This window comes from Emys orbicularis, chromosome 13, assembly GCF_028017835.1.
Source record: "Emys orbicularis isolate rEmyOrb1 chromosome 13, rEmyOrb1.hap1, whole genome shotgun sequence".
Classification (NCBI taxonomy): domain Eukaryota; kingdom Metazoa; phylum Chordata; order Testudines; family Emydidae; genus Emys; species Emys orbicularis.
Genome location: NC_088695.1, coordinates 28,757,963 through 28,782,122, shown reverse-complemented (window position 1 = coordinate 28,782,122; position 24,160 = coordinate 28,757,963). Strand labels below are relative to the sequence as shown.

The 24,160-nt window shown below is 49.6% G+C and overlaps 1 pseudogene; it reads right to left on the bottom strand.

The window, feature by feature from the left end:
• Positions 1-1,940: 1,940 nt before the first annotated feature.
• Positions 1,941-21,128, bottom strand: LOC135887597 (aquaporin-8-like; annotated as a pseudogene).
• Positions 21,129-24,160: the final 3,032 nt, after the last annotated feature.

Here is a 24,160-nt window from a genome sequence, read left to right as displayed (position 1 = left end):
CCTCAGGTGATGTAAATCAGCATAGCTCCACAGACTGCAGTGGGATTGTGGTGATTTATACTCTCTAGCGGCTTGTACCACGTTTTGTTTGGTTTTGGCAGACGGCAAACAAATAAATACAGAAAGTATTTAGCTCTGTGGGGCAGGGACTGTCTTAATCTCTGTGTTTGTACAGCTCCTAGCACACTGGGGTCCTGGGCCTTGACTAGGGCTCCTTGGTGTTACCACAATACAAATAAATAGTAAAATGATTGGCCAAGTAGTCTGATCATAGTAAAAATGTTTTCTCAAGTTAATTCCAGTATGAAATTCCCTCTTTTACGGGCAGAGCTCAGACACATCCAGTTAGCGGACCTCTCTGATCTCTGCGTATACCACCTAATAAAGCCAAAATTGACCAGATCCCAAACTTTACTAGGGCATACATTAGCTTGGATAATATTTCAATATCATTCTCTTTCAGTAATACATCATAATGTTTTGAAAAAAATCAACATTACCAATGCACAAATAAATCATAATTTAAAAAAAAGTAAAACAGTATTTTTATTAACAAAATAGAGCAAGCAAAAGATCCCCAATTTGACTTCATCTTGAATTTGAAGAGTTCATAAGACTAGACAGCAAGGCTTTATTTGCAGTGGTGGGAAGGTTTTAGCTTTGTCCTTTTACATTATTAATTGATAGTTTGCTATAAGCATCTTCCCTTCACTTTTAATCTACAAAATGGACTAAAATCAAAAGAATTTTCCAGGATGCAAAAAACCCCCAAGTGATAAAATGATGTCCATTGGATAATTTGATACCAGAAATGTTCATTCAGAAGAAGACATTAGGTCTAATACTGAAGTCCTACTTACCCTGGAATAAATCAAGAATAATCCCATTGATTTCAGCAGAGTTACACCAGCCAGGGATCTCCAAATAAGGCCCAAGGAGTTCTTAGGAAAAGATGAAGAATCATTCATTCTGCTAAGCATAAATAGCAGTAAGGCACCTAACTCCTGGTGACTTTCAGGGGGAGTGTGTGATGGGGGGGGTGTAAAACCGCACACTAGAACTGAAGGGGTTGAGGGGCAACTCTGGGCCCCAGGCAGCCCCACCCTTCCCACCTGCAGAGCATGTACCAGCCCCCTTCCCCTGGGAGGACGAGACTGTCTGCTGAGCCCAGATGGGCTTAAGGTCCAGTTACTCTCCTTGTCTTTGCTACTGTGTCCAAGTGTAAGACTTGGTGGGGTGGTGAGTGGTAGGAAGTAGCCCAGGGAGGCCGCTTTAAAGCATGCTGGAGGCCAGACATTGTTGCTTCTCACAGGGCCCTGGGCTCACTTCCCAACCACCTGGTTATGGAGGGCATGGATACCCTCTCTTCCAGACTCCACTCAGGGAAACCCTTGCAAACCCCCTGGCTGGGACTAGACACCCACAGGGGCTGCTAAACAGACTGAAGTTCTTCCCGCCCTGGGAGGGTGTTGGACCCGATGTCTTCCTGGGACTCGGTTACCCCAGTCAGGGATACGGCCAATTGGTGATGAACGGAGGGTCGGGTCGACACCCCCCCTGGGATGTGACAGTGGTCACTAAGAGGCACTGGAGGCAGGGCAAGTAGAGAGCCAGCAGCCTAACCACTAGGTGACACTGCCAGTGAGCACCACCCATTACAGAGTTAGACACCAGGATGCCATTTGGATCTTTGAAAGTCTCGCCCATGAATAGTCCAAATTGACTCCACTAGGACTAGTCATGGTCTTAAAGCTGGATTGAGGCCTAAATTGTGCCAGAATATATATATATATAAAATTGGAGACGTGTTTTTGAAAACAGTTTTCTGTCTGCAGGTTTTCCTGTGTGGGTTTTTGGAGAGCAATTCGGGGGTTTTCTCATGGCTTTGTAGAGAACACAGAAATGCCTGCAGGGCTGCGTCGCCCTAGCTAGTCTTTGTCTTATTTCAGGAACAGCCTGTGAGATCTTCCTGCCAACAGAAACCTTGAATGGTAGAAAAGACTCATCAGGAAAACAGAGACAGACCTGTGTGAAGCGTTACGTAAATGCCACTCGCTCTGTCCTGCCGGCAGTGTGGATTTCCTGCTGCAAAGATGGTTAGTCTGACTGCCGGTGCTGTAATCTCAGCATGGGATCTGAGAGTCAAGCTGGGCTCTTTCTGGCTAATATATCACCAGAAATAACGATTGTGCTGTCAGGCTTCTGATGATGATCCATGAGTCAAAATAGAATCGAGCCCCCTCTCCCAGCGATATGTTTGCTCTGAGGGGCTAGCGTGGGTATAAAGTAATAAGACAGATTTTAGTTGGTAAAGTAACGAGATCTGGCTCTGAAGACAGATAGGGACCAGATGTGAGGAATAAGCAGGAGGCATTATTGCACAGTTACTTTACAGAGTAGACCTGTCGTTGAGCCAGATCTCCGAAATCCCTGGCCAGCACTCTATCCATTAGGCCACACTGCCTCTCCTATATAAGAGTCTTAGCCACAGAGGAAAGTGGGATAGGAAAAACCTTCCATCCAAATAATCTCCATTTAATTCCACAACTGACCTCACACTAGCCTCACCCTACAGGCTGAGCTCAGCAGCTGATCAGGCTCCTTCCATACCTGTATATAATAGACATGAAAGCAGCGCCTGTGAGTGATCCAATCCAATATACCCAGTGGTTGTCCCAGTGACTGGACACCGAGGCTGGGTCAAAGGCTTGGGCTGTATTCAGACAGGATCCGGAGATGGAGCCACTGAAAGGAGAAATCAGGGATGTATTTAAGGCATACGGGGAAAGTGCCTTTGGGTGGGATTCACAAAGGAGTTAGGCACCTACATACCCATTGTGGGAGTTAGGTGCCTTCACAGCCTTGTAAATCCCATCCTGCCGTTTTAAACCTGACGTGCAGAGCCCATTCCCCTCTGGGCTTGCTAAGGGCAGGGTCACTTCCCCCTCTGTGATTGGCTGAAATCAGTATTGCCAGCCCCAACTGCTTTAAAATGTTGTCTCACAAAATCGTAGGATTGTCTTAAAAATCATGAGGTTTTTTTTATTTGCTTCCTAGTTGTTGAGCCTTGAGGGGTCATGTTTTCCAGCTTTTCTCTAAAAGCTAGCAGTGCACTTCTTTTTAACAAGCTGAGATTCTCATGTAATCACATGACTCCAGGAGCTGGGGTTTTGAAAATACTCCAAATATCGTGACGCTCACGCTAACATCACACGACCTGGCAGCACAGTGAAATCACAGAGCAGGTCCATTCCCAGCCTGCAGGGGAATCCAAAATTCCCAGTGTCAGCAAAAAATACATCCAAAAATGAAAGTGCTGTATATCATCACCAGGAATCAAACCAGTAACTTGCAGAGCTAAGCATCAGCTACTGCAGAGTGATCTTAAGAACTACCCTTTAGAGGAGGCAGCTGTAGCAGACTTGTATCATGTGTGGCTCAGGCACAGAGCAGGACACAACATACTCATTGCAGGCAGACCCACAGATGTGCACGTTTTTTGATTGGGCTCATTGGCAGCCCTACCCCCACAGCAGGGAAGAGGGATCTACGCTTATCTGACCAGAATGCCCGTGGTGAGGGTGAAGCTGATGCAGAATGGAGCCAGCTGGGTCTTGCTGTCCTCAGCCAGGGCTCCCATCCAGACGGTGAGGATGAGGAGAGATGAGAGCGTCAGTTCTGTGCTGACCGCCATGACCACCGTGCTGCCTTCCTGCACCGTGCAGCCCTCTCCAGTCCGGTTGGAGAAAACGTCCTCCACCATCACACTCTGCTCCCCTAGCTGGACCCCGGAGAGAAGAGACGGTACAAGGCTCGCCCTACTAGGCTTTGCCAGGAGCTCCCTTTGAGTGACCACCTTAGTCTTTTGCTCCAGAGGCTGGCTGGAGGTGGGGGAGCCTCAGCTTTGCTGGCTGGGGCATTGGAAGGACTCGATTGCCCCATTCAGCTGATTAGAAGGGGGATGTAGTCCCCAAAAGAAGGCCTGGGTCCTGCCATGTATGGCAGATGCTAGGGCCACATAGGACAGACAGGGCCTGGCACGCTGGAGGTCAGTGCTATGCCCTGCTAGGGACAGCTGATCCGTAGTGCTATGGAAAGGGCAGCTGAACATGGACAATGCAGCTTGCGAGCAAGGACCCATCACTATAACAAATCCTTAATCCCGCTCCCATTCTTCATGGGGCGAGAAACAAAAAGCAAAGCAAACACATTGCAGCGAATTCTCGGGTTAACCCGGCCACAATTAACTTGCCAGCAGGACGTTGAAGCAACTAAAGTTTGATTTCTCTGCCCCCTGGTGTCCAGTTTGCAAGCGTGCATTTGGAATGTTCTGTCATCCACTGATTTGGTCAACTGTCGACTTCATTCCATATTATTGTCAACTTGTTGAGTTGTTAACTCTATTCCAGTTGTAATTTTGATTTGTGATTGTGTTGCTTAATGCTTAAGGAGGCTAGTAAAGGTTATAGTCGTTAGCTTTAGTGAGGAGTTTAGTTGAGATCAAGTTTGATTTTTATGAACTTGTAATAAAATCTATGAAAGGATATAGCCCCAGATCCACAAAAGTATTTAGGCTCTAAATGTCCATGGATTTCAGTAGAAGTTAGGAGCCTTTGTATATTGAACCACAGAGCTGGCTTTTCCTGCAGAATTACAGCAAGGGTCCCAACATTCTCCCCAAGAGCCAAAGATCATTCATTGAAGTATCTCAGGGCTCCTTAGCTCTGTCCCTAAATCACTACCTATGTCCCTCACACATCAATACACTTCATGTTTCAAATACTTTTTGCAAACTATCTAGAGACCATGAATTATCAGAAGAATTTAACTGGAGAGTCATTTCAAATGAGGAATAAATTGGAGAAACCCCCAGTGTGTTCATGGACAATTTGCAAACAGATAATGAGGCAAAAATAATCAAATACAGGATTTATTATGACTGTTTGGCCCAGGTTTAGGTGAGCTCCATCAGTTTCTCCTATGGATTTGGGGAGAGCTCCCAAATTGGACTGGGCTGGACCTTGTCACTGATGCTGTCCCACGTCTTGTAACTTTAAGGCAAGTGGGTTAGCCCCACCTGTGACTAATTAACTCCTCCTAGGTGATGGGTCTGAGGCCAGGGATCAAGTGATAGCCTGCTGGCCATCTGCTGCTTAGATTAAAGGCCAATAAGCTGCTCAGGGAGAAGGTTGGTTCCCACAAGGAGGGCTGGGAAGGAGCGGTTTGATTTCTAGAGGCCTGTTTCTGTTTCAATAAATCAAGGGAGGGAAGTTCTGCTGCTGTTTGGAGCTTTATTTGGTGCAGTAGCTGGTGAGTTGGTCCTGTAGCTCACATCTAGGTACTTACCCGGCCCTCTCACCCTGGTGTTGGAGAACTGAAGCTGCCTCTCAAGTAGTTTTGTTTCAATAACTCCAGTGCTCTCCTAACTTGGGGGGAGGGTCCCCCATGCCTGGGTCTTCCCCACCCCCTGCAACATGTGTAGATACCAAGTCTGCGATGATCGGCGTAAGCCTCCAGCTAGCTGCTGTGTGTGTCATATATGCACCCATGCTAGGGGTATTTTGGGGTTTTCCACATACCTTGGCCAAAAGGGCTCCCTGTATTCCTCCTGATAGCTGGCAGAGCCAGTAGGGGACTAGGAGAAAAGGGAAAAGGCTCCTACAGCAAATGCAGACAGGGTAACAGCTGCGTTGAAATGGCCTCCACTGCAAAAGGAAAGGGGTCAGTTGTGTACCTGGTAACAGAGAGGAAAGGACCTTACTGGATCCTGCCACAGGTCCTGGGCAGCTATGCAGCCTAGATCTGGGAGAAACCAGGACTTAGTCCTTGTTTGGTTTGAATGGTCATTATGCACAGAGACTCAATACTGCTGTACACCAAGGAATTATATTATAGACAGGGCCAGTTCTAGGGGTGGTCACCCTGGGCACTAACCTCTAGGGGGCGCTGTGCTTCTCAGTGTCTTTTTTCCTCAGCTCTGATTGGCTGGCTGTTTTTGCATTGGCCCTGCATTTTGTTTTGTTTCTCTCCCCGCTGGGGGTGTAACAAAATGGCTGGGGCCACTCCTGACTATAGATACGGGGTGTGCTGGAGCCCTCTCCTTTAAGTCTGTATCCAGCCCAGGACAGTAGCAATGCGACGTTGCTCGCTGTTTGGTTGTGTCTAGGGCCTGATTCAAACTCTACTGGTGTCCACGAGAATCTCGGGGCGTGGGTGTGTGTCGGCGGGTCTCCCCGCAGCTCTCCATGGAGAACTGGGCAGGGCGCAACTGGCGCTGATTGCCCTCTCACTGCCATCTCAACAGATAGGCCGCGGCTCGGAGAGAGACTGAGCTCTGTTCTTGGAGGCGAGCCCCCTGGAACTGGAACAAGGCCAGTAGTAGGGTCAGTCTGGCACCCTCATGCACGTGGAGGACAGATTCTGGCAGGGCAGTCAGCCTGGTCCCTTTCACCTGCGCCCTGCAACCTGGAAGGGAAACCACTGAGCATCAGAGAGAACTGAGGTTGGCATGATGGCCCTGTGACGTTGCGCTCCATATGATTTTATGAAAATAAGCTAATGTGTGAATATAATGTAACTGGAATATGCTTCATGCAAAAGGTCTCTTGTAAGGTATCATTACAAAGCTTATAATTTACTGAGTGTGTTCATCCTATTTATATGACTGTATCATTCTTGTATCTGAAACTAGAAATATGAAATAGAACTCTGAGGTCCATTGTAATTATGCAAAGTGTGGGCCATTAATGGTGGTTTGGAATCTTGATGGCTCCCATTAACCAGGACAATTGACTAGATGGCTTTGTTTACTTGCAAGCCTTCCTGTAAGTAGGCCAGGAAGAATGAAGGCTTGGGGTCTCACAGGACATGTGACCATGTCACCTGGTACTGGAATCCATCTTAAACCTGGTGCTTTTCCATGTAGAAGGAGGGGTGGGGACCTAGAGAGACACAAGATTCCTGTCTTGTGCCAAAGCTATAAAAGCGGGTGGAACAGAACCAAGGAGGTTCCAGTCATGTGAAATCCCCTGCTTTTCACCTAAGACGCCTGCTGGAACTAACAAGATCTGTACCAGGGGAAAGGATTGGGCCCAGACTAGGAAGAAGTCTAGTCTGTGAAAGGAGCTTATTGGAACATCTCTAAGGGTGAGATTTACCTGTATTTGGTTTCTTAATGTATTGGGCTTAGACCTGTGTGTTTTGTTTTATTTTGCTTGGTAACTTACTTTGTTCTGTCTGTTATTACTTGAAACCACTTTAATCCTACTTTTTATACTTAATACAATCACTTTTGTTTATTAATTAACCCAGAGTAAGCGATTAATACTTGGGGGAGCAAACAGCTGTGCATATCTCTCCCTCAGTGTTATAGAGGGCGGACAATTTATGAGTTTACCCTGTATACGCTTTATACAGAGTAAAAAAGATTTATTTGGGGTTTGGATCCCATTGGGAACTGGGTGCTGGAGACAGGAACACTTGCTGAGGGGTTTTCAGTTAAGTCTGCAGCTTTGGGGGACGTGGCCCAGACCTGGGTCTGTGTTTGCAGCAGGCTAGTGTGTCTGGGTCAACAAGGCAGGGTTCTGGAAGTCCCAAGCTGGCAGGGAAAACAGGCTCAGAGGTAATTTCAGCACATCAGGTGACAGTCCCAAGGGGGTCTCTGTGACCCAACCCGTCACGACTCACAGGCCCCCTCTGCTGATTACGCTGAAGAGCCATGCTCACTCTGCCCCCCCCCCCCCCGAAATGGCCGTTTTAACACTGCCTTCCTCAATGCACGCAGGTTTCCATGAGCGAGGGCCTGTTCGGGGCTTGCCCTGCCGTGATGTTATGGTACTGGTTCCTCGGCATCAGACAGCATCCAAGCGACGCTTGGAAAAGCTCCACTGTCCTGTGCTACCAAGCTCCCATCACGCCCAGGGCTCCCAGATAGGCTCCTGCCTCTCCAAACATCTTGGTGGTGTCAAACTGACCCCTGCAGAGCTCCTTGGGCCAGATCCTCAGCTGGCGCAAGCTGAGCTCAGCGGAGTGCTGCTGGCTCTGGTCCTATACTCAGTCCCCATTATCCAATAGGGCAGTAGAAATGGCCTGAGTGTCACTGCACACACAAAAATCCCCAGAAGGAGGCAATGTTCTAGTCACCTCCCACAAATTCCTCTTGTGGCTTGTGAGCCATGGATAGGGAAAGACACCCCCCCCCCCAAAAAAAACCTTCCTCCCCCCCCCGCCCCCCCCAAGCACTATTCCCCTCTAATGTCACAGTGTGATATGCTGAGTTACAGCCTGCTAGGTGCAAGAGGTGGCAAACCATGCGGCCTTGCCTTGCGGCTGACAGGCTAGAGCCGTGGTGTAGGAGAGCTCAGCACTGATCTCCAGTACCAGCTAAGGCCAGGATCCTACAAACGCTTAGGCTGTGCTTCGTGTTCTGCGCGCGTTTAGCTCTCGTGAGCTGGAAGCTGAGTCTCTGCAGGGCCTGGGCCTAGGAGAGCACCCGAGGTGCTAGATGGTGGCTCTAGCTGCCTGTGTATCATGCACCCACTACCACTGTATCTAAGCTCCAGCCCTGTCAGCAGAAGAAGGGACAAGAGCCCTTACGTGCCCCTTACCTTATTTTCCCCAAAACTGCTATCACAGTCCCCAGTGACAATCCATGAGCCAACGCAGTGGGTGATCACGGAGAGATGTGCCACCACCACGAACAGGATGCTGCCCCCCAGCTCGGCCAGGCAGGGCTGGATGTACTTCTCAAAGGCGGTGGGGTTCTCTGGCTCTTTCCCGGGGTCTGCAGGAGCTCGAGGGGAAGCCATGGAGTTTCCCTTTGTCTCCGAGAAGTGTTTCTGGAAAAGAACCATCCCCTGAAGGCCACGTACCTGGGATGATGCCTCTGGGGAGGAAAAGGAAAACAATGTGTCCGTCCATCCACTGGAAGCTCCTTTCCCTTCAGCAGGGAATGTGGGGCCCTATTCACCTCTCTGCCCCCAGGGTTGGAAACAGAATGCTCCCCAGCCCAGGATGCAGTGCTCCCCAGCCCTCCCTTCTTAGCGCCTACAGACTGCACAGGGGTCTTGTCTGTCCTGACATACAGAGGTTTCAGCGCATAATCGACAATGCGCCTGATTCTTGGTTACACTAAGGCCAGTTCAGGCTGATTTGGCAGTGTAAATGGTCCTTAAAGTGGGAGAGAATGGCCCCCCCGAGGGCTCCTCCCTGGACAGGGGCCTGTAGCGTTTACCTAAGTGCTCTGCGCTGGCCTTGCCCCCAGCCCTGGCTATAGGAAGCAGATCGGGGGCATGGGCAGTGTGTGCTCTGGCCTGGCTGTTGTCTGTTTTGCAGGGCCCATCGTCGGAGTGTGAGGTTCAGCAACAGGAGAGCGCTACACCAGGATAACTTAAATCGGTTTTTAAACCAATATAGTGAGATCTGTGGCAAGGGCATGTTTCAATAGGAGCCTGGCTTATTCTGGTTTAGTTTAAACCTATTCCTAAGGGCAGGTCTTCACTACGGGGGAGGTCGATTTAAGATACGCAAATTCAGCTACGCGAATAGCATAGCTGAATTCGACGTATCGCAGTCGACTTACCTCGCTGTAAGGACGGTGGCAAAATCGACCTCCGCGGCTTCCCGTCGACGGTGCTTACTCCCACCTCCGCTGGTGGAGTAAGAGCGTTGATTCGGGGATCGATTGTCGCGTCCCGACGAGACGCGATAATTCGATCCCCGAGAGGTCGATTTCTACCCGCCGATTCAGGCGGGTAGTGTAGACCTAGCCTAACAGATTTAAGCTAAACCAAAATAAGCCACTCTTACACCAAAATAAATTTACACCCAGTCTTTGGCACTGACTTGACTGTGTTGGTTTAAGTTAACACCTTATGTTATACTGGTGCAACTTTCTCATGCAGACAAGCCCAAAGTCAGAGTAGCCCTGAGGCTGCTCTAATTTACATCGGGGGCCAGGCAGGCAAGCAGGCAAGGCCTTGGCTGCCCCAGAAGTACAGAGAGACTGTCACCTTTTGCCCCCACTACTCTCTCTGCCCCAGACACAGGAAGGGAGTAACTTGGCATCACCACCAATGCTCCTACTACCTAAATGACTTTGTCCAGTTAACCAGAAAGACCTTGAGATTAGATGTTCCTCTTTATAGTACAATGGCTATGGTTGCACTGGAGTTACGGTGTAATTACACAATGGATATACTTTTGGATATCTGTGATTATAACTCTACTGGAGTGTCAACTACATGGCTCAGGATATGTATGATCACTGCTTTAATTTCAGGCTTCAGAATAAGAATGTTAATATCTTTAGTACTTGTTGCTCCATGGATCTAGTACAGTCACATAACTAGAAAATTGTCATTGCAGGGCGGCTACACTACGGCTACTGATTCCAAATGGAACCGTATTTTCCAACGTTTACAGTGATTTGGTAACAGCTGCCTATCGTGGGCCCGATCCTCCTCTCACTTCCACCAACTTCACACCGATGGACAGGGCCGGCTCCAGGCACCAGCATTCCAAGCAGGTGCTTGGGGTGGCAATCTGCAAGAGGCGGCAGTCCGTGTGTTTTTGCCGCTCCAAGCAGCGTGCCCAATTGCCGCTGCGGACGGCGGGGGCAGTTCATGTGCCATTAGGGCGGCACGCGCATTTCCGCGGCGGCGGCAACTTCTATGTTCAGCCGGAAGACAGAAGCCACCGAATTGCCGCCGCCGCGGAAACGCGCATGCCGCCGTAACGGCACATGGACTGCCCCCGCCGTCCACGGCGGCAATTCAGTGCGCTGCTTGGGGCGGCAAAAACAGTAGAGCCGGCCCTGCCGATGGAACACCTTTGACTTCAGGGGAGCTAGTCCTGATTTGCTCCAGTGGTAGTGAGAGGAGATTCAGGCCCCATGTTTTGACTCATTTTAAAAATGCAACCAGGATCAGTTTGTATCAGCCAGATCCTCAGCTGGTGGAAGCTGGCATGACTCTTGGCATGGCATAGACCAGGCGTGGCCAAACATACTGACCCTCCTGAAGATTGTCGTATGCAGCTCTTAGTTCAAGAGCTGGGGTGCACCTGCCGGGGCTCAGGGTTTCTGCCCCATGGGAAGCGCCTGCTGCGGCTCGGGGCTTCAGCCCCACTCCTGCACTCGAGCCCCAGCAGGTGCACCCCGCAGGGCTGAAGCCCCGAGACCCCCTCCCCACTGCGCGGGAGCCCCTACCCCACCACCCCACCTCAAGGCAGAGGTCCCGAGCTCCCCTCCCAGTCTGGTAGGTGGAGAAAGGAGGGAGGCATGAGGGGCTCCGCAAGCCTCGCTTTAACAGTAAAAGAGCCACATGTGGCTCATGAGCCATAATGTGGCCACCCTGGCATAGACACATGCCTTGCTGTAGCTGCATGCCACAGGCGGGTAACTGATTAAGTCAAAATGGCTCAGAGCATAAAAACTGGACTGTAGCAGACCATGAATTCCACTGTCAATTCAACCTGGTGATTGAACGCAAAGAGCTCTCAGCCATGCTTGTGGTTGCTTTCATTGCTTCATGCTGGTTCTGCAAATATTTTAGGCTTCTGACTGATACACAGAGTGACCATCCTGGAATCTTCTTATATCGATTTAGCCTTTCAGAACATCTGTTTTGCACTGCGCAAGTATATCCCACACACATTCTGTGCTCAGCAGCTGTCCAAAGCCCTGAACGTTCTAACCCAACGGCTCATTTTAGTGAAAACTCCAGAAAATTGGCCTAGTGGGTGGAGCATTAGACCAGGATTCAGGAGACCTGTTTTTAGCTCTGCCACTGGCCTGCTGGGCGACTTTCGCCAATTCACATTATCTTTGTGCCTCCGTTTCCCCATCTGTAAAATGGGGATAGTGATGCTGACCTCCTTTGTAAAGTGCCTTGAAATCTACTGATGAACATAAGAACAGCCATACTGGGTCAGACCAAATGTCCATCTAGCCCAGTATTCTGTCTTCTGACAGTGGCCAATGCCAGGTGCTTCAGAAGGAATGAACGGAACAGGGGAATTATCAAGTGATTCATCCCCTGTTGTCCACTCCCAGCTTCTAGTAGTCAGAGGCCAGGGACACCTGGAGCATGGGGTTGTGCTCCTGACCATCCTGGCTAATAGCCATGAGTCCATGAACTTATCTAATTTTTTTTTAACACAGTTATAGTTTTGGCCTTCACAACATCCTCTGGCAATGAGTTCCACAGGTTGACTGTGTGTTGTATGAAGAAATACTTCCTCTTGTTTGTTTTTAAAGCTGCTGCCTATTAATGGAATGCTGCCTGGTTCTTGTATTATGCGAAGGGGTAAATAACACTTCCTTGTTCACTTTCTCTGCACCATTCATGATTTTGTAGATCTTTATCATATCCTGCCTTAGTCATCTCATTTCCAAAGTGAAAAATCCCAGTCTTTTTAATCGTTCCTCAGATGGAAGGTGTTCCATACCCTTAATCATTTTTGTTGTCCTTTTCCCATTCTAATATCTTTTTTGAGATGGGGCAACCAGAACTGCATGCAGTATTGAAGGTGTGGGCGTACCATGGCTTTATTATAATTGCATTATGATATTTATGCTACAAAAAGTGCTATGCAAGAGCTATGTAGTAGTAGTGTGGTTAGATCAAAATTAATTAATTACATCAAGCGCTTGGCCCTCAGCTAGGGATTCTATGCTGTTCTCGCTAGATTTTTATGCCATGCCATGCCTATTACCACAGTACCTAGGAAGCTCCTAATGATGCATTGCATGATGTGACTAACATCTGTCGTGAGTGATTCTTTTCCCATTCCTCCTAAATTTCCCAGGAAAATGGTTTTTTCCCCAACAAACCCAAATCAGAGGGGGAAAAAAATCTTGAAAAATGTTCACTTTTGAAAGGTAAAAATGTTCAGTTTTCAAAGCCTGAAAATTTCCTTTAGTGGACATGGAGAACAATTGATCAGTCCTCTTTGCAATCGCATGTAACATCTATTGAAGACTGTTCTAAGGTCCCCCCCTCAGTCATCTTTTCTCGAGACTAAACGCCCAGGTTTTTTTTTTTTTTTTTTTTTTTAAAACCTTTCCTCATAAGTCAGGTTTTATCACTGTAGTCACTCTCCTCTGGACTCTCTCCAGTTTGTCCACAACTTTCCTGAAGTGCGGCACCCAGAGCTGGCCACAGGACTCCAGCTGCGGCCTCACCGGTGCTAAGTACAGCAGAACAATCATCTCCCGTGCCTTACGTACAACGCCCCAGAATATTAGCCTTTTTTGCAACTGCGTCACACTGTTGACTCACATTCAATTTGTGATCCACTCTAACCTGCAGGTCCTTTTCCGCAGCACTAACACCCAGCCAGTTATTCCCCATTTTGTAGTTGTGCATTTGATTTATTTATTTTTCCTTCCTAAGTGAAATACTTTGCACTTATCGTCACTGAATTTCATCTTGTTGATTTCAGACCAATTTGTCCAGGTTGTTTTGAATTCTAATCCTGTCTCCTTTATGCTTTAGGGATTTGCTTTAGTGAAGCACTTGTTGGGCTCAATACAGCAATTACTGGAGGTATAGCCTCACTGCAGAGCTAGCATAGGTGTTGGCACCAGAGGTAGCCCAACCTGGGTGAGAGTAGCCACACACAAAAGCCCTACCTGAGTGACGGGTGCTGCGCTCCCCTCTCTGAGTTGCTAGGACTTCTGGAGGCACATCCCATGGTTCTTAGTATTGCAATGAGCTGAGCTTCTCTGATTCTTTCCCACTGAACTGTGGGAGAATTTGTCTGTCCTGGGCTTGTTGGGAGGGGAGTTGTGAGAAGTCATTAGAGGAGCATCAGCACTGGAGCCCTAAGTGTAGACGTAACTTGAGTGAAAGTAGCACCCGGGTTGTAACCTACTCCCAGGCTGGCCAGCTAGCCTGGGATGAAAGCACCACTAAACTCTGGTGAGGCTTTTTTTGTGTGGACAGAGAGGGGCTGGGGAAATTCCCAGGTGAGAGCCTGAGTTAACGCTGCAGTGAAGATGTACCTTTTGCCCACTAGCTGGCAGTGGTACTTGAGTCTGTTAACTTGTATATGTGGATCTCGGTGGATTTCATTTTTATTATCAATTAGCCAGGGTCTTTTCCATCCCAGAGAGTGGAGGCACGGTCCTTCGCTCGCTGCTTGGCTGCTTCACTGACAGCTCCTTGGATGAATCATCCGTCTTGGAGGCTGGCTCTGATCGTAGTTAGTATTAGCATTAGGTGAACTTTAATTCATGTTAATATTTTGCCTGGGAATTGGTCCATCTGCCTTCAGCCCCCAGCTGTAGTTTATGGGGGAGGAACATGGCAACTGTGTGTTGTTTCCACATGCAAAGAGCAATCATGTGCCTTGAGTGGCTTTTAATTTAGATGGGGGGGGGGGAGGAAACAATGGATGCGAATGAAAGGAAGAGACCACAGTGTGTGTGCCTCCCTGTGTGACACTGCAGCTGCAATGAGGCCAGCATGGCTGCAGCCGGTGCACAATGGTAGAGTTCTTAGAAACCATGTTCCAAACTTCAGTAAATATTTGCAGCCAGGCTTTCCAAGGTGGCCTCTGATTTTGAATGCCTCCATTTTTGTGCCCCAGCCCACCCCATTCACCTCCCAGAGCTGAGGCACCAAAAATCAGTGGCTGCTTTTGAAAATCTGGTAGCAAATTCTCACAGAATGTCCATGTTGCTTTTTGCCTTTGGCAGCCCTTATCTCTTATCCACTCCGTGATTATTTGGGGCTAGACTGTGTCTCTAGGACAGAGCCCCAGGCAAGGGGCAGTGCATAACTAATCCAACCTGGGAACATCCATTCTCTCCCTGCTTCCCCCTCACTCCAACAGTTCTGCTAATGCACCTTTGGTTTGACCTTCAGCTGTGCTATTATTCGTCTTCAATCCCCATCCTTGATTGTACTTCATTTAACACTAGCAGCCCTTGAATCTCTTCCCATCCCAATAGAGTTTATTGTATTGAATTGGCTGGAATAATAGCACAGCTGAACTGTTGGGGGGTGAATGGGCCTGGAGTAGCAGGAGTGCTGCAAGAAAGGATTGGGGTGCATTAGCAGCGCTGGCGAGTGGACAAAGACCAGCAGTGGAATAGCAGGGGGTGCTGTTAATAAGGACTACGGTGCCTTAGTAGCGCTGGGGAGACAAGGGGAGGCCAAGAGTATAATGATAGCGGGGTTCTGCAGATTAGAATAGACGTGCGTTGGAAATCTGTGTGAAGGAAGCTTGGACAGCAGCAGTCTGCACTATGCTCCAAATGTTGTTCCTATGTGTGGAGCCACTAGAGTTACCCCAGATTTACACAGGTGTAACTGAGCAGAATCTGGCCCTGTCTCATTCTAGCCAGTGATCTCAGTCCCTCGCTATCATGAGCACCAAATTTATACAGGACTTTGAAAAACCAGGTTGCAAAATACATTTTCCCTGTATATCATCTGGGCTTTTTGATGGCGGTGGTGGTGTCTACTACAGAGGTTTCCTTCTGTCTTTCCAGACATCTGCTTAATTTTAGGAGACAGAATGCAAAGAGAACAGGAAGGGATTTGTGTTTGTACTGAATAGCAGGGGATTGGCAGAGTTGTGGGAAACAATCACAGATGCTGACAATAATCCCGTGGTCATTAACAGCCTTGGAAGGGGAAGATTTTAATCAGGGAATGTCAGCATGTGTCAGTTTCCCTTCAGCAGTCAAAAACATTTCTATAGTTGTTAATCAAAGTTTGCTGAGAAGGGAAATTCAGATTTTTATTTTTTTATTTTTGAAATATCACGTGAGGGATAAGAAGAGCCCCAGGTAATGTGTAGACAAGGCACTCGCTCCCTGGGAGTAGGACAGCTCCTAGACTGTTCATACTTTCTCCATAGTGGTGAACCTGATCCTGAAAACAGATCCACACGTGCTGAACCTCCATTCTGAACAGAGGCCTATTAAAGGCAATGGGACGTTTGTGCAGTTCTATTTACAGGATCGGGACCCATACCTGGCTATTAGGACACCAATTCGGCAAACGCTCATTGCTGTGCATAACGCTCAGTGCGGCTGAATTGGGCCCTTAGCTCTCCGGAGGGCAGGCACTTTAGAAATGCCACACCTAAGCAAACGGGCGCTGTCTAGCAATCCTGCCAAGTGTGGAGGATCTCCTCTGAGATACTGAGCCACCTCCCTGGGAATGAGGGACCCTCAGCACCTCACCGGGAGCACGTATGCCTTGCAGGACTGGCCTTGCTATGGTAATAAAGAATGAACCCTGGGGGAATAAATGTTGGTGTTATCCGTTGAAAATTTAAGCCCACCATGGCCATTCAAACTTTACAGCAACACTGGGGAGAGAACTCCAATCCCCTTGTCCCATGAGCCTAGGCCTCTATCACCCCATGAGCTAAGAGAAACTCTCCCTTATTTATTAGTATTGGGCCTATGACACACAGTTGAAGATCTGGGCCCATCTAGTAGAGGGCAGTGGTGGCAAATAGTCTCCAAACAGTTCACTGCAGTATTCCAGATTAGATGTAAACAGGGCTCGCCCAACTAGCTTGCGTAAACTGAGAACCAGCTAAAATGTATTCTTCTCCCCCCGCCTCCACCAACTCGGACCTTAACTGAAGTTCAAAAATGTGATTATCTATTTTTTTTTTAATTGTTTTTTTACTTTGACGACTCTTGCTGTCTCTGTCCGTGACATCAGGCTGACCCTGCCTAGGCTAGACAGGTTTATTCTACCTAGTGGCTTAAAAAGAGCCAGCTGTGAGCACTAGGAGCTGGCACATTTATCCCCTCACAAGGCTCACGACTCGTAGCACCTCTGTTTTGTTAATGCTGCAGCAGCATGAATCTCTTCCCATAATTCTCCTGGGAGCAAGGCCCATCTAGGGAACATCAGTACTCCAGTCATGTGCGGGGGGGGGGGGGGGGGGGTGTGATTGCAGCTGCTTTAGACACCCGAGCTAGCTAGATTAAAGATAGCTAGAGAAGTGAAGCCTCACCAATGAGCCCAAGTAATCACCCATGGTTCTGGATGAGCTTGTACAGCCCGTGCTATCACAGCTTCACCGCTCCGATATGGAGTTAGTGAGATTAAAGGTAGCTCAGGCATGTGGATGTGAACTGCTGCCACACCCTGCAATTGCAGTATAGACATCCCCTCGAGAGAGAGGCCTGGTCTACACTACGACTTTAATTCGGATTTAGCAGCGTTAAATCGAATTAACCCTGCACCCGTTCACACAACGGAGCCATTTAGTTCGAAATAAAGGGCGCTTAAAATCGATTTCTGTACTCCACCCCGACGAGCGGAGTAGCGCCAAAATCGATTTTGTCATTTTGAATTGGGGGTAGTGTGGCTGCAATTCGATGGTATTGGCCTCCGGGAGCTATCCCACAGTGCACCATTGTGACCGCTCTGGACAGCAATCTGACCTCGGATGCACTGGCCAGGTAGACAGGAAAAGCCCCGCGAACATTTGAATTTCATTTCCTGTTTGCCCAGCGTGGAGAGCACAGGTGACCACAGATAGCTCATCAGCACAGGTAACCATGCAGGCCAATAATCGAAAAAGACCACCAGCATGGACCGTACGGGAGGTACTGGATCTGATTGCTATATGGGGAGAGGATTCAGTGCTAGCAGAACTTCGTTCAAAGAGACGAAATGCCAAAACTTTTGAAAAAATCTCCAAGGGCATGATGGAGAGAGGCCACAATAGGGACTCAGATCAGTGCCGCGTGAAAGTCAAGGAGCTCAGACAAGCCTATCAAAAAACAAAGGAGGCAAACGGTCGCTCCGGGTCAGAGCCGCGGACATGCCGCTTCTACGCCGAGCTGCATGCAATTCTAGGGGGGGCCGCCACCACTATCCCACCTCTGACCGTGGATTCCGAGGCGGGGATAATCTCATCAGCTACACCTGAGGATTCTGCGGAGTGGGAAGAGGAGGAGGAGGACGAGCTTGCGGAGAGCACCCAGCACTCCGTTCTCCCCAACAGCCAGGATCTTTTTCTCAGCCTGACTGAAGTACCCTCCCAACCCTCCCAAGCCAGTATCCAAGACCATGACCCCATGGAAGGGACCTCAGGTGAGTTTACCTTTTAAAATATAAAACTTGTTTTAAAAGCAAGGTTTTTTAATGATTACTTTGCCCTGAGGACTTGGGATGCATTCGCAGCCAGTACAGCTACTGGAAAAGTCTGTTAACGTGTCTGGGGATGGAGCGGAAATCCTCCAGGGACATCTCCATGAAGCTCTCCTGGAGGTACTCCAAAAGCCTTGCCACAAGGTTTCTGGGCAGTGCAGCCTTATTCCATCCTCCATGGTAGGACACTTGACCGCGCCATGCTTGCAGCAAGTAATCTGGTATCATTGCATGACAAAGCCTGGCAGCGTATGGTCCCGGTGTTTGCTGGCATTCAAGCAACATCCGTTCTTTATCTTGCTGTGTAATCCTCAGGAGAGTGATATCGCTCATGGTAACCTGGTTGAAATACGGGAATTTAATTAAGGGGACAGAGGTGGCCGTTCCTACTGGGCTGTTTGCCTGTGGCTGAAAAGAAATCCTTCCCTGCAGTTAGGTGAGCGCGGGGGGGGGGGGGGGGATTGGCCCAGAGCATTTCGCATTTGGCTAGCAGGGATCTTCCCTGATACCAGCCATGCGGTGGGGGGAGGGATAAAGCGATCATCCCAGAGAATTCATGGCGGGGTGGGGGGTGTTAGTTTGGTTCCTGCAGGGATCTTCCCTGATACCAGCCACGTGGTGGGGGGAGGGATAAAGCGATCATCCAGAGAATTGGATGGGGGGGGGGGTAGTTTGTTTTCTGCTGCTGAAGATTAACAGGAAAACCGCAGCACTCAACGGGCTTTGCTTGGTATGTGGGAAAGGAGGGCGCAGAAGCCGAAAGACAATGGCTTACCATGGCTGCATGCAAGCCAAATTCTGTTGCCCGGACCTGCGTCTGTGATCTCTAGCAGCAAAGCCACAGGCACTCAATATTAAGAGGCAAAATGCGACCTTGCACAGAAATCACATGTGCTATGTAATGTGAATAGTGGTGGTCACCGTGAAAGAGTATAAGCATTGTTCTGCAAAATGTATCTTTTTAAAAAATTCTCTCCTTTTTTCCCTCCCTCCAGCAGCTGCAAATTCTTCAAGCCTCCCTCCTCCATCCCGAAGGCTATCACAGATAAGGCGTCGGAAGAAGAAGACGCGAGACGACATGTTCGCAGAAATCATGGAATCCACCCGCAGTGACAGAGCTCATCTGAAAGAGTGGAAGGACACGGTTTCAAAGTATAGGAAAGAAGCCAGTGAACGTGAGGACAGGAGGGACCAACGTGAGGACAGGAGGGACCAACGTGAGGAGAGGAGAGACGCTCGAGATGAGAGGTGGCGGCAGGAAGATCAGAGGAGGCAGGATGCAACGCTGGGGCTGCTGCGTGAGCAAACAGACATGCTCAGGCGTCTGGTGGAGCTTCAGGAACGGCAGCAGGATAACAGAGTGCCGCTACAGCCCCTGTATAACCCCCCTCCCCCCTCACCATGTTCCATAGCCTCCTCACCCAGATGTGTAAGAACGCAGGGGGGGAGGCTCCGTACACCTTCCCATTCCACCCCAGTGGACAGCCCAATCAAAAGGCTGTCATTTTTTTAACCATTTTTTAATGGCCTTTTCCTTCCCTCCTCCCAAACCCCACCCGGGTTCCCTCCCTCTTTTTATAATCTATGAATAAAGAATAAATTATTTTTAAATGATAGTGACTTTATTTGGTTTGAAAGCAAGCTGGGGGAAGGGGGAGGGTGGGTTCCTTACAGAGAATGAGTCAATAAAGGGGGCGGGTTTTCATGAAGGAGAAACAAACAGAAATTTCACACTGTAGCTTGGCCAGTCATGAAACTGGTTTTCAAAGCTTCTCTGATGCACACTGCTTCCTGGTGTGCTCTTCTAATCGCCCTGGTGTCTGGCTGCGCGTAATCAGCAGCCAGGCGATTTGCCTCAGCCTCCCACCCTGCCATAAAGGTCTCCCCCTTACTTTCACAGAGATTGTGGAGCACACAGCAAGCAGAAATAACAATGGGGAAATTTCTTTGGCTGAGGTCAGAGCGAGTCAGTAGCGATCGCCAGCGACCTTTTAAACGGCCAAATGCACATTCTACCACCATTCTGCACTTGCTCAGCCTGTAGTTAAACAGCTCCTGACTCCTGTCCAGGCTGCCTGTGTATGGCTTCATGAGCCATGGCATTAAGGGGTAGGCTGGGTCCCCAAGAATAACTATTGGCATTTCAACATCCCCAACGGTTATTTTCTGGTCTGGGAAGTAAGTCCCTTGCTGCAGCCCTTTAAACAAAATAGTGTTCCTGAAGACGCGAGCATCATGAACCCTTCCCGGCCAGCCCGCGTTGATGTTGGTGAAACGTCCCTTGTGATCCACAAGTGCTTGCAGCACCATTGAAAAGTACCCCTTGTGGTTTATGTACTGGGTACCCTGGTGCTCCGGTGCCAAGATAGGGATATGGGTTCCATCTATCGCCCCACCACAGTTAGGGAATCCCATTGCAGCAAAGCCATCCACTATGACCTGCACATTTCCCAGAGTCACTACCTTTCGTAGCAGCACCTCAATGATTGCTTTGGCTACTTGCATCACAGCAGCCCCCACAGTAGATTTGCCCACTCCAAATTGATTCCCGACTGACCGGTAGCTGTCTGGCGTTGCAAGCTTCCACAGGGCTATCACCACTCGTTTCTCAACTGTGAGGGCTGCTCTCATCTTGGTATTCTGGCGCTTCAGGGCAGGGGAAAGCAAATCACAAAGTTCCATGAAAGTGCCCTTACGCATGCGAAAGTTCCGCAGCCACTGGGAATCATCCCACACCTGCAACACTATGCGGTCCCACCAGTCTGTGCTTGTTTCCCTTGCCCAGAATCGGCGTTCCATGGATAGAACCTGCCCCATTAACAACATGATCTCCAAAGCACTGGGGCCCGCGGTTTGAGAGAATTCTGTGTCCGTGTCCATGTCCATGTCCTCATCACGCTTGTCGCTGCGCTCGCGCCGCCGCCTCGCCTCGTTTTTCTGGTCCTGGCTCAGCATAAACTCCACGAGAACGCGCGAGGTGTTTACAATGTTCATGACTGCTGTCTGGAGCTGAGCGGGCTCCATGCTTGCCGTGGTATGGAGTCTGCAGTGTTCACCCAGGAAAAAAGGTGCGAAATGGTTGTCTGCCGTCCGTTGCTTTCATGCAGGGAGGGAGGGAGGGAGGGAGGGAGGGGTGAGGCTGTACCCAGAACCACCTGCGACAATGTTTTTTGTCCCATCAGGCACTGGGATCTCAACCCAGAATTCCAATGGGCGGGGGAGACTGCGGGAACTATGGGATAGCTATGGGATAGCTACCCACAGTGCAACGCTCCAGAAATCGACGCTAGCCCTGGTACATGGACGCACACCGCCGAATTAATGTGCTTAGTGTGGCCGCATACATTCGACTTTATACAATCTGTTTCCCAAATTCGAATTTTATAAATTTGGATTAATCCCGTAGTGTAGACGTACCCAGAGAGAGGCTGGGCTTGTGGCTCAGGCAGTAGAGTTGGTTTCAGGAGCTGCAAGGTCACGTCCTGGCTGGGTGATCTTGGCCAGATCACTTTTTCACTTTTTGCCTTAGATCCCCATCTGTAAAATGAGGTTGATGATTCTTCCTCTGCCATCTCTATAAAGTGACCAGCCCAACGGGGTCCTGATCTCATGTGGGATCTCTAGCTGCTACCAGAGATTAAATAAAAGGTTACGTTCTAGCTCCCACCGCCCAGCTCAGCTGGAAAAAGGACATCCCAAAAATCTAAGAGCTTGCCTGCTGCAACCCAATGTCTCTCCCAGGAATGTTTGGAGAGGGGGCGTCTTGTGCTGTGACGCTAGGCAATTCCCTTGTCTTTAAAAAAGGGGGCTAGTGGCAGCAACCTGAGCGAGGTGTTCTGAGGCTTAGCTAACGTGTCTGATACTTGGAGAGCCCTGGCTGGAAGAGGCTAGGGAAAGGCAGAATATTGTTCTCTGCACCACTCCAGTCCTCTCCCAGTTCACCACGCCTGGGATAATTAGTCACTAAATATTCATGGCAGCCACCCAGGTTCTACAAGTGGGGAGAAAAATCTCTCCCCACTCCTCCTTTGTGTGACTACAGCTGCACGTTGTGTAAACACACCAAGTGCCTGCTTATTGACTCTGTTAATTTTTCTTTCTTCATACGTGTAATTATCACATCTAAAAAGCTCATTAAAATATGCAAATTTCCAAAGGGGGGGAAATAGCACTTGGACTCATGCTGCTAGTAGAAGAAAAGGTGCATCAGAACCTGCTGAAAGACTCCTAGCCAGGAGGAAAGTATCTGGTTAGAATACAGTGAGCTTAAGGGAGGGAGCAAGGGTTAATGGGTAGAGGAGGGGCTGACCGGAGGGAGTTCTCTGAACCTCATTATCCTCATCTGTGAAATGGGACTGACAATACGTGGCCTTCCTCACAGGGGAGCTGTGAGAGGTTCCATTAAATGATGTCTGTAAAGTAATTGAAAGCACTAAAGAACCTGCATTCCCCTTCCCCAGTTTTGTAGCTGAAGGTGGAAAGGCCTTTCCAAGCATGGATGAATTAACCCTTCACGGGCATTAATGAATTAACCCTCAGACTCCCATTGCAAGGACAGTGAGAATTGTCATCCTCAGGCTAGAGAGGGGGATAGGGAGATTCCCACCCCCACCCCCCAGTTAGTGGCAAAGCCAGGAATTAAACCGAGGAAATAGACTTGCTGGCCTTTACTCTAACTTCTAGGCATGCGGCTGATTTTTTTTTTTTTAAAGGACCAAGAGAGTAGGGCAAAGGCTTCCCACTGCCCTGGGCCTAGTGCACAGCCAGACTCCTGACTTCCAGTAGCTGACGCTAACCACTACAGCACACTTCCTCCCATCCCCAGGGTGCTGCGTGCCAGATGTCATCCTTCCAGCCAAGCAGGATGCTTTTCTGGACTCCATCGGTTGATCTCTTCCATCAGCTCTGTGACTCCACCAACACTCCCTCCCTGCTCCCCCTGGGGCTGGGAGTGCCACCAGCACATCACTCGGGGAACATGGAACCCAGATCCAAGACAGCTGTTGAATCTGGCAGGCCAGACTAGTAATCCCCAGCCTGTGCGTTAGCCCATCTTAAAGGACAGGCATTGCATCTCTGGAAAAGCCGCGTGCCTGCCGGGGAAGGAGGGGCGGAGGCTGCTGGAGCGAACGCTGTGGCCGGAGTCCATTCAAACTCTTGGTTTCCAGCTGTTCATGAGTGCCAGGCTTTGAGCCTGAGCCATCTCCCCTGGAAGTCTTCCATTGACATCCAAGAGAGCTAGATCAGACCTTGCTCTGTACCTGGTGGTACCTTTTGTTGACATGCCCTTTGTAGGGGGCCCAGGGATTCTCGGCAGCCCCCACCATGGTGCCTGCTGCTCTGGGGTCCGTACGGTCAGAAGGGTTTAGGGCACTGGAAGCACACCGGAGCCTTGCAGTGAGCAGAAAGGGCTCCGGTGTGGGCGCTGTGCGTGGAAGGTTTCCTCACTCAGCGAAGACCCTGCATGTGTGTTCTAGACTGTCCCTGACACCAGCGGCGGAGCAGGGACATAGCTGGAGTAGGCGGCACTGCGGCTGCTCTCCACTGCCCTGGCCCGGAGGAGGTAGAGTGTCCATTATAGCTGTGCCGACCGTGCTCTGCCTTCCACCAAGAGGCCAGGCAGACCCCTGCACAGCCCCAGAGCAACAGGGGGCACAAAGCCACTTCAGCCCCCCGCCCTCCAGCTGTCCCCCAAGCCCGGGGAGTCCTGGAGAAGCAGGCCCTTCTAACTGAAGCATTGCCCCTGTGCGCAGCCTACAAAGCCAGCCCGCTTCCACCGGGTGCTCCAGAGATGGCACCAAACTGCAGTGAAAAGAAAGTGATCAAATTGCAGCCATTTCCAAGGCAGCCGGTTCTGTGCCGTGGGCACTGCAACGGGCTGTTCTCCATCCACACTGCCTGGCCAGGTACACACACGGCGTGGCTCTGCTCTCTTCAGGTGGGTGGCTTTTGTGTTACAGCAGCAGGAGCTAAATTGGAGTGAGCACATCAGACGTGCGCTGCTGAGGAGGAGAGGGGCAGAAAGC